Source organism: Amblyomma americanum, chromosome 8 (assembly GCF_052857255.1).
Source record: "Amblyomma americanum isolate KBUSLIRL-KWMA chromosome 8, ASM5285725v1, whole genome shotgun sequence".
Taxonomy (NCBI): Eukaryota; Metazoa; Arthropoda; class Arachnida; order Ixodida; family Ixodidae; genus Amblyomma; species Amblyomma americanum.
The window spans coordinates 78,385,630-78,395,180 of NC_135504.1; positions in this window are offsets into that span (position 1 = coordinate 78,385,630).

Here is a 9,551-nt window from a genome sequence, read left to right on the forward strand (position 1 = left end):
GCCTCGGTGCATGTGCGTTCGGCAAACGTTAGACTTTAGACATGAGGACTTCGGAACACGAGCACAACGAATAAGGTGAGGGGGCCATTGATTTCTTCTTCAAGTTGGGACATGTGGCAGTTCCAAGTTGTTCAGGTAGGCAGTAAAATGGTCGGACGGACGGACGGACGGACAGAAGGAAGTATGTATGTATATATGTATGTATGTATGTATGTATGTATGTATGTATGTATGTATGTATGTATGTATGTATGTATGTATGTATGTATGTATGTATGTATGTATGTATGTATGTATGTATGTATGGATGGATGGATGGATGGATGGATGGATGGATGGATGGATGGATGGATGGATGGATGGATGGAGGGATGGATGGATGGATGGATGGGTGGATGGACGGACGGACGGACGGACGGACGGACAAATATATGAATGGATGAATCGATGGATCAGCCTCGCTGCTTTGCACTGTAGCGTGAAGCCCTTTACAGAAAAGTATCAAGTGTTCAGCCGTTTCCTCCTCCTCCCCGCACGCAACGCAAAGCCTGTCTATCTCGTGGTACTTGCCTCGATATGTCTTAGTCCACAAAACTCCCGTCCTGGCCTCAAATAAAAGAGCTTCCTCTACAGTTATAATAGATAATTTCTTTGGCAATTTCCTGCTTAAAGATCCTGTATGTTCCCAGTGCTGATTTTTTCAGCATCCCTGTTTTCCACAGAGCTTCTCAGTTTCTTTAACCTTTTTTTAGCCGATAATTTCTGGTTTGCGCCCCCTCCCCCCGTTGCTGTCCAGATGTTTGCTTGTCAATTTTCGAGTTCGCTTTCTCCATTTCGTGTCAACATTCCTTATGTAGAGGTATCTGAAATCTTTCCTAGCCCACTGCTTTTCCCCTATTTTTCTCAATCGCTCCTCAAATACTATATTATGCTAGCTTCTCTGCTCTCGAACGACGCCCATCCCATATTACTCTGTACCCCCTAATTGTGTGTATTGCCATGCGCTCCCAAAGCTAGCCTCCCTACGCCACGTTAATTTCTAGCCTTGCTTGAACACCTGGTCTCATGCAAAGGGCCGTATTGCTGAAAGTTAGACTAGGAACCACCACCCCTTTCCGGATCCATCTTACTTCTTCGTATCTATTGTAATTCCACACTGCCCTGTTTTTTGTGGATGGATGGATGGATGGATAAGGCTGAACCTTTTAAATCGGGCGGTGGCTCAAGCCACCTAGCCATGAATTACGAAATTTTACTCTTGTCTTGATTTTAGCCACCAGTCAGATAGACTTAGCTTGGTCACTACTACCCGCTTAAAATCTACTTTCACTTCACTGTCCTTAAAACTCAATGCCTTGGAAAAATTATCCCCGCTGCTTTCCACTGTAAGGTGAAGCCCTTTGCAGAAAAGTATCAAGTGTTCAGCCGTTTCCTCCTCCTCTCCGCATACAACGCACAACGTGTCTATCTCGTGGTACCTGACTCTATATGTCTCAGTCCGCAAAACTCCTTTTCTGGCCTCAAACAACAAAGAGCTTCCCCTACAATTATCATAGATATTTCTTTGGCAATTTCCTGCCTAAAGATCCTCTATCTTCCAAGTGCTGATTTCCTCAGCATCCCTGCTTTCCACAAACCTCCCTCTGTTTTTTTAACCTTGCCGATGACTCCCGATTTAACCGATGACTGCTGATTTGCCCCCTCCTGCTGTCCAGATATTTGCTTGTCAATTTTCTAGTTCGCTATCTCCATTTAGTGTCATCATTCCTTATGTACAGCTATCTGAAAACTTTCCTAGCCCTCTGCTTTTCCTCCATTTTTCTCAGTCGCTCCTCAAATGCTATCTTACTGCTAGGTTCTCTGCTCTCGAACGACGCCCATCCCGTATCACCCTGTACCCCCCGATTTAATGTATTGGCTTGTGCTCTCAAAGCAAGCCTCCCTACGGCGCGTTGTTTAATTTTAAATCTTGCTTGAACATCTATCTAGTCTTATGCACAGGACCGCATTAACGAAAGTCGTATAGGAACCATCACCGCTTTCCAGATCACGCTTACCACTTCATACCTATTGTAATTCCACAGTGCCCTATTTTCCATGGCAGCTGCGTTCCTACTAGCTTTATTCATTGCATATTTTTCACGCTCTGTCAGATACTCAGCACCGTTATTTATCCATACCCCAAGATACTTTTAATAATCCACTACTTCTAGCGTGAACTCCTATATTCTATGCTCGCCGCCCTCATATTAAATATGACTGCAGATTTTTTCTTACTAAACTTGAAACCTAATTTCTCTCCCTCTGTACCACACATGCCTATCAACTGCGGATCTTCCTTGTTGTCAGCCATTAGCACTCTATCATCCGCGTATATTAGTCCCGGTAACGACTGTTTAATTCATTCCCCTTGCTTGAAAAAAGAAAGGTTGAAGCCTAGTCCGCTACCCTCTAGCTTGGTCTCCAACCCTTGCAGGTACAACGTGAACAACAAAGGAGACAAAGGACATCCTTGCCTAAGCCCCCGTTGTATCTCTACAGGTCCCGACACATTTTTTTTATTTTTAAGCACATTCTCTCTCTCTCTCTCTCTCTCTCCTTATATATATATATATATATATATATATATATATATATATATATATATATATATATATATATATATATAATCTTTTAAAAGAATAACTACTCCATCTTCCACATTCATTGTGCACAGTATATTCCACGAATACTCTTGAATATCATTGTCGTAAGCTCCCCTAATATGCAGAAATGATAGCCATAGGGGCCTGTGTTCCTTTTCCGCAATCACTATGCACTGCGTAAATGAAAATAGATTGTCTTCTAACCTCCTTTGTTTCCAGAACCCATTTTGTAGCTCCCCTAGCACCCCCTCCTTCCCCACTCAAGCCTGCAATCTGTCCTTTATAATCTGCATCACCACCCTGTAAACCACATATGTCCCTGTTATGGGACGGTAGATATTTACGTCAGCTTTTCCCCCTTTCCCTTATATATCATATTCATTCTACTTAATCGCCATATATCGGGGACTGTGCCGTCCACTAGCATTATATTTACTACCTGTATTAATGTTTGCTTCGATTTTGGTCTTAGCTTCTTTAATAACAGAATTGGAATACCATCTGGTCCTGCTGACGTGCCGCTAGGATCCTTTTTCTATGCGCTTTCCCACTCTCTTTGCTCAAGTGAAGCTATTGCAGTAACCGGTCTATCCCTCTTCGATAAATTATGTGCAACATTTCTTTCTTTAAATTTTTCTGTCATCCATGTTCCTATGTGTTTCATTGCTTCATCTCCTACTAGTCGAATACCCTGATCTGTAACAATAAACCTTTGCTCCAGCCTAGTCTTATTACTCAATGCATTTAGATGTTGCCAGAATTTTTGAGCTGCTTTTCTATCCTTTTTATTTAGTTTTGACATCCATTGAGCACCCTTTCTTATATTTTTCTCATTAATCCTATAGGATGCTTCCCTTCTGCACTTTATGTAGGTATCCCATTTTCGGTCTGCTTGAACTTCTGGTTCCCCCTCTTCTTGGAATATCTGTGTTTCCTGGAAGCTTCCAGACGTTTCTCTATCGCCTCCTAAACTGCATTTACACGCATCTAAACTGCGTCTAGACGCCATCTGGCGGCAGGGGCAGGGGTCGAGACAGCTAAGGGGGGACCCAGCTTCTCTGCAGGCACGTAATTTGGCTCCTTTCGGTGGGTCGCGCCACTGTTCGGTGAAATGCCGAGTGATGCCGCATAATTACTGTGCCTGTAAGGCTGAATTAAAACTGGACACCACAGACATGGCCTTTTTTCGTCGACCTAGCGTCGCGTGAACGACCATTACTCTAGTGATATCCCAGCGCGGCGAGCGCCGGTCATGCGCCGGTTGGCTTGCCTTGTCTAGACCATGCAGTCAAAAAAAAATATGAAAAAAAACGCCACCCACGCGACTTTAATCACGTCGGGACGTTTAGGCGAGAAGAGCGCGACGCATCGAGCGTAGTTAACTGACATGCTTGTCGATAAAATGGGGCACCGCCCCCATTGTCTTGACCTCAGCTGTTGCTAGACGGTGTTGCAATGCAGTTTTCCCGAGCTCCGCCAGCGGATGCGTGTTTTATACAACTTTTGATCACGACTGTACAAGTATTACGAAAACAGTGGCAAATCAAAAAGATGCTAACACCGCACACCCAAGCACGAGAAAAGATATAATGCAGAGGCCATAACTGATCTATCCTTGTGTGACACACCTAAGCAACAGATCACTATAAAATAGGCACTGAAGAGCAAAACACTAAGCGTAGAGCCACTGCGGTTCGAACTGAGTCGGGGCATACACTTCTTTGAGGTGAACAGTCATTCTACAGAAGGTCTTTTGCAGAAACAACAGATTCACAATCGCGGACCACCATGCGTATTTTCTAGAAGTTATGTAGCCCAAATAGAAAGACCATTTCTAAGGATTCTTCAAGAAATGGTGCAGCAATGAGATATCGTGATAAATATGGTGGCAGACTGTCTTCTTTTTCAATATCCGCTGCATAATTTTCACCAAGAGTATTGCATCGATCTGCAAGTGATAAAGCTATGCTCAATAATTTTGGAGACGTCACAGATGAGGCAAAACATTTTCTTTAACCATGATTTCGGGTAATGTCTCGGTGTGTATCTCAAAGAAGAATGTCTTTGTACACGGCGGGAGTGACATTTTACTTTTATCATGTGCGGTGGGCCCAGGTACCTTCATTCGCTTACGCTCCACCATCCTCTACCCTCAGTGAGGTACACTGTGCAAATAAGGGGGGGGGGAAGATAATAGAGGGGCCAACACAGGCATGTAATAGCCGGAAAAGGACTCTTTGACCCTTAAATCATCACTACACATAATCCACGTATCCAAAAACAACCTAACTCAAACCCAACATACAAACACCCCATTTCCACCAACTTAAAAACCAACCAATCTCTTCCTTCTCTCATAAAACTACAATACATCTAACTCCCTCATATAACACAAGACACTCACCCACCAACTGTCATCACAAATGACAATGACATAACAACACTATCATATACACACTTTACAGTACGCCTAAACAAAACATGTTCGTTTTGACTGCCCTGCCTACAGCGAAGAAAGGCAGTCTTTCTGTCGTGCACTGGGGCCTCTAGACCCGCGCCCACTGACGGAAACGAAGATTCTCGGCCACTGGCCGCGGCGATCGTCGGCGGTGAAGGCCTCCAAGGCACAGCGCTACTTCTTGCGAACTTCTCACCTGCATGATAGGCGGTGACTTTACCGAACGCTAACATTTCATGGTGACTTCAATTTTTCAGCCATTCTCTTTTGTATTTCATTCTTCTGTCGCCTCACCCCTTTCCCCCCGTGTAGGGTAACAAACCGATTATTCTGCCGGTTAACCTCCCTGCCCTTCCTCTCCTTCCTCCTTCTCCTCCTCCTCCTCAAAAAAGCATCCATGCCATCTTGGGGGGTAGGGGCATTGTCATTGCCTTTTTAGCCTTTCTAGCCGACAGATCTTCCCACGCAAGGCCAGCCCACCTGCTTAAACCGCCTCTCAAGCAATCATAACCCCTACCGGACCCACCTGTACCCATGGCTCACACTACCCACCCCAGATCTCGCAGCCCAACCAAGACAACCAGAAGACATAGCTAAAAGAAATCATGTCCAGTCAGCCCAAATTCCCTCTAGAGGGAAACTGTACAGCAAGTTCATTTCAATATTGCAAATCTCAATAAATCCTCTGGGCGTCCGGGCCCTTTCCCTTGGTCTTGGCGGCGCTGATGATGGTAGAACATTTCTTTTCTTTTTGTAGTAATAGCTACATTAGGGTAGCATTTCGAGCCTTCAGCGTGGCGGCGCGCAACCCTGTGGCTGCGCGCCACGCTCACTTGGCGCGGAGCAGCTGCCGGCGGCACGGAGCCGTGGCTGATCACGTGGTTCGCCACGTGGTTGGTCGCGTGACCAAGTTTCACTCGGCCAGCTGTAGCTATCCCGTCACTCCAGGTTTAACTAAAGCTAATCACCGCCATTTTTCTTTCTTAATCTCTTTTCCATTTCTTTTTCTTCTAAATTTTTAGTTGAAGCAATCTGAACTCATTTTTATTTCATTGGTTTAGGCCCGTTATGCTTAGTGGCGCGGGCCGGGACACATTTTTGTTATTTCTTTATTTTTTATTCCCAATATAATCTATGTCCCGGTAAACAAAAATACACACAGAAAACAAATAATTGCGAGAGAAAAAGGGGAAAGGAAAAGGCTTTGGCATTTCCTTTCTTAAGCAGACTTATGTGCAATCCTGTAATTTTTTGTTGTAATTATCACACAACTTTCGATAGAGACAAAATTCTAGAAGCACTTGTAGTCTACAGCATCAGTGCACGTTAAACAACCCCAGGTGATCGAGATTTCCGGATCACTTGAATGCAGCGTGCCTCATAGCCCGAGCGAGTTTGGGGCGGTAAACCCCATAAACCGAGCCAAACCAAACTTACGATTGACAGTTCGTGCGGACATTTTTGCGGACAACTTCCGTCCACGCCATTCATGAGCCAAGAAAGGGGTTACGCCTGAAAAAACTGCTCGACCACAAGACTGCTGAACCTGAGAAACAATTGTAGCATGAAAACAATGCTTTAGCATTCAAAGCATAGAAGTAGTCTTTGGAGCCTCCGAAATTTTTAGAGGGTTAGATCTGCTGGTCGCGTTTCGAGCCTCTGAGTTATGCTGATTCCACGGATAGAATCCTCCATGTTTAGAGCATTAAGCTCTAATTCTCGTGCCTCGCGCCTCAGCGTTATGCGCTATAACGCAATTCTCAGCACAATGGTTGCCATGGTAACCGAGCTTGTCACATAATGGCATAGCACGACAACCCGAAATTAAACAATGTCGGTTCGTACATATATTTTCCTGTCTGGCAGGCGTAAATTCGGGCCACGTAAACACGACGTTCGTTTAAAACTTTTCGGCCAACCATTTAATGTCCCGGATGGTTTCATACGATTCAGCTTTTCATGCAGCATAAAGTTCATATTCAGCATAAACTTCATTCCGAGTCTTTATTCATGTTCAAACATTGAGCCGTCGTGGCGGAGTGGAAGCGTCCACGTCTCGAACGCCAAAGGCCCTGGTTCGGTTCCCCGACTAGACCGCGGCTTTTTACCCGACAGCGTATACAGCTCGTTCGGTCGAAAAGCTGTCGGCGTAGCTGTAGCCGAAGCTGCATCGCTCCAGGGCCCAAGGACATGATCCAGGCAGAGGGGAGCATTCCGAAGGAGTCCTAAAGCAATTAACAAAGGCTTGCGATGATTAATTAATTTGTCAATTGCAGAGCAAATCTTTAGGTTCTTAGAACACACCTCATGCTGCGGACAGAGGGCTCAATGAGGCTATAATTTTATGAAGAATTTCTTTATACATATTGTATGTGGGTACTTGCAGGCCAAGCGCACCGCGCCTTCCTAGTGAAAGACGTGGTCGCGGATTTTATTTACTCCATGTAGAGCGTGAACACTAAGGCTTGCATTCTCGGAAAAACCCGTTTTCAGAGCGTGAGGCGCAAGCTAGAGCTTGAGGGACAAAAATATGTCGCAACTGCGCGATTAGATCAGCTTCGCTGGCCAGTGCATGAGAACACTATACTGTCGCCACAGCCGACCACCGCCGATTGCATGCCGTCGTCTACATCAACATAATTCGTGAACAATGAATCCACAACGTACCGCAACCATATTGCCCCGTGAAGGTCTGGTAAGCGATGCCAAATGTTTTTAGTACGCTACCGCTAACCTCCCGAATAAAGGATTTCGCCAATGTTTTCCTGTAGCTTGACGTTGAAACGCTAGCCTTGAACCCAAATCGAAAGTGACTGGCTAGCGCACAGACTTCGCATTGGGTCAAGTAGGCTAAATAGGCAGTAATCTTTTCGTCAGGCGGCCTATTCCACTACACAGTAACTCACAATACGTGCATAAAAGTAAAGAAACTGCAGTCCCTAGTGATGTCGCGCTGTGATGCACACAGTGGCGGCGTGTGTCAGCACTTTGCAAGCCCGCTTTGCCTTGGATATTCTTGATATGCGACAGTTGGATGACGCACGCCCCATACCAATGACTCGCACCATATGAATTACGCGTTCGTCCATGAGGCGACGGCGGCTGCGGTGATATCGTCTGCTAAGCTGGATGGCCGGCTGGCGACGCAGAGACAGACAGAGCCATTCCCTTTTGTAGCACACTCATAGTGAGCAGCCCTGCTAATCGGATACAGTTGGCACTCATTCGAACCCCCCCCCCCCCCTTTTAATATGGTGAAATGTCGGTGCTCGACAGGTTATCCAGAATATTCTACACAATGAGCGAGAACGTTGGCGGGTGCTAGGACACTGCTACATGCAGTGTATTGAGCCTATGGAGCATGCACTTGATACACAGTTGAGTGGTTAGGGCGCTCGACTACTGATCCGGAGTTCCCGGGTTCGATCCCGACCGCGGCGGCTGCGTTTTTATGGAGGAAAAAGGCTAAGGCGCCCGTGTGCTGTGCGATGTCAGTGCACGTTTAAGATCCCAAAGGTGGCCGAAATTATTCCGGAGACCTCCACTACGGCACCTCTTCTTCCTTTCTTCTTTCACTCCCTCCTTTATCCCTTCCCTTTCGGCGTGGTTCAGGTGTCCGCCGATATTTGAGACAGATACTGCGCCATTTCCTTTCCGCAAAAGCCAATATTCAACAAACGGGCAGCAAGCCGCAAGCTGCGTTGTGAAAGCGCCTTGGATGTGCGCTGCGTTTTCCGCCGCTCACCGCGTGATTCCTGCGTCCCCGAAAGGCCCCACTTCGCCCGAACGAGATGAGCGGGAGGCGCACAGGGACTTTAGGAGGGAGTGGAGGGAGTGGGCGCCGCCTGATGGCGCTACGTGCGCGCCAAGCGAAGAGGAAAAGTGGCGGAAACGTACTGGGCTAACTGAAAACTGTTGGCGAGTTGGTACGTATTCATTATTCACAACAGCGCAGAAAACGCGGACAAAAGGTGAGAAGCGCTGATTTCAACTGAAATCTATTACGGGGCGGGAAGAATATATAAATCATCTAATCTTACAAAAACGAAGATAAACAAACATAATATTGCAAGATGTATATATTCTTTCCTTCTCGTAATAAATATCAGTCGCAAACAGCGCTTGTGTCGTCTATTCTCTCCTTTTGTCCGTATTTCCTGCGATGTTGTGAATAATTAATGCGTACTTTGCTACTCGCTTAACTGCGACTTCTGTAAATTCCATTCTCGTAATTGCTAATGTCCACCACAGTACGTATGTCTAAACCACCCTTCAAGACGGCACCGTATTCACTAGACGCGCCTTTGTTTATTCCAAACCATCAAGCTGGCATGGCGGAGTGGTTAGCGTGCTCGTCTCACATTCAGAAGGCCCTAGCTTGATTCCCCAACTCGACCAAATTCCTACTCGGTTTAGTTATTAATGCTTCTGGAATTTTTCGCTCACGG